This window comes from Cebus imitator, unplaced genomic scaffold, assembly GCF_001604975.1.
Source record: "Cebus imitator isolate Cc_AM_T3 unplaced genomic scaffold, Cebus_imitator-1.0 Scaffold352, whole genome shotgun sequence".
Lineage (NCBI taxonomy): Eukaryota > Metazoa > Chordata > Mammalia > Primates > Cebidae > Cebus > Cebus imitator.
Window position 1 is genome coordinate 1906114 of NW_016107667.1, and position 1857 is coordinate 1907970.

General features: G+C 40.4%; 1 protein-coding gene across 6 annotated transcripts in view; it reads right to left on the bottom strand.

Moving 5' to 3' along the window:
- ETV6 (ETS variant transcription factor 6) overlaps nt 1-1857 on the bottom strand; it is a 251428-nt gene that overhangs the window by 44222 nt on the left and 205349 nt on the right. The gene's annotated exons all lie outside the window — the stretch shown is intronic.

The following is a 1857-nucleotide window of genomic DNA, read 5'->3' on the forward strand; positions in this document are numbered from 1 at the left end:
GATCTTGGCTCACTGCAACCTCCTCCTCCCGGGCTCAAATGATCCTCCCATCTCAGCCCTTCAAGTAGCTGGGACTACAGGTGCGCACCACACACCCAGCTAATTTCTGTATTTCCAGCAGAGACAGGGTTTCACCGTGTTGCTCAGGTTGGTTTCGAACTCCTGAGTTCAAGTGATCCAACCGCCTAGGCCTCCCAAAATGCTGGGATTACAGATGTGAGCTACTGTGCCTGGCCTCAGAAATGTTTTAAAAAGGCAGAAAACCAGAAAGAAAACAAAACATTAACAATACTCCCATCACTAAGAGACAGAAGCCCTGTTAATACTATAGTTCTATAGTTAGAATCAGGTTTTTAATAGTTTAGCATCCTCTCTTCCCTCCACATTAGGTTTTGGACACTTTCCCACATTACCGAACTGCTTCAGCAGCTGCCTAACAATGGCTGGGAGTTTAAACTATCCCAATTTATTGCTATTATTTTTGTGAACATATCCTTTTTACATCCATCTTAGCTTGCATTTTGGGTTAAAGAATTACGAAGTCATTAAGTAAGGACATTTTTAAGGTTCCAATGACAGCTCACGGATTCTTCATAGAAGTCTTCCCTACAGAGAAACATATACCTTTTTAACCAACCTCAATCCTAGGCAAGAGAAGAGTAAACATGAAAAAAATTCACAAGTCTGGTTAGAGGTGGTAACTATTAAAGATACTCTACAAGGAACTGGCACGTCTGGGATGCTTCCCTCCTTTAACAATGCACACAGGCATTGCTGCAAGGTTCCACAGTCTCTAGAAAATCGTCTAGAGATGTCAGGCCATTGCCAGAGCTGGGATGAGCAGGCGGCTGGGAGCTGGGATGAGCAGACGTCTTTCTGTACTGATATATATATATTTGAAGTGTCCACAGAGTAGTTAATTAGAAAAAAAAAAAAACCCTCAAAACCTGTCATGGTCTTGTCCCACCCCTTTGACTTAGATCCAAGTTGAAAATCAGGTGAGTGCCTCAAAATCCTTTGGGGTGCGTGATTCATCTCTAAAACACCGCAAGCCTCTGTCTCCCTACACCCTCTACACACACAGATATGCAATCCACAGTAATAACAAACAATGGGTCTTTGTCTCTAATTTTAGCCATTTTTAAACAAATATTTTAATTACCAGCTTAAATTCAAGGCATATTTTGGGTTGGAGATATTGCTATATTATTTTTTCTTTGAAGCTCAGCATGGACCTGAGAAATGTTCCATACTCATTTCTTTTTCTCTACCACTCCCACTCCTCCATCACTGACACTAAATAAAGCCCCACCGATACCCTATTCTAAGTGATTCCTGAGGGAATCTTGTGTTTTTGCCTTGACTTTGTGTTCCTTCCTCAACCTTTGAAATTTGGTTGCTGTTAGGATGACTTTCTGCCACTACTTAGTATCATGACTAAATAAAGCAAAATACTTCAAAGAGCTGTCACATGTCACTTGGGTATTTTATTAAAGGGAGATAGGCAGGAAGATACAGAGGTGTCCTGTACCAGACTTTTGAAACTGCTCTGTATAAGGTAGAACCGTGGCACACATGATTGCATTTGAGAGCAGAGAACGGCTTCGGAATTCATTGAATCCAAACCTAGTAGTCATGGTGATGTCTCAGATGAGGCGGGGATAAGGAGCCTGAAATACAGTCCTATTTTAATGATTCATATTTTAATCTCATACAAAAATAAGCTCCTAATCAACACTTTGTTTCTTTTGGTTTAGTGTAATGACTTCCTGAACTTTTGCTAATTTACATGGCCTCACACTTGCTGGGTTTTATCAATGTTTTTTTTTTTTTGGTAGTATGCAGAATAGAAAAATG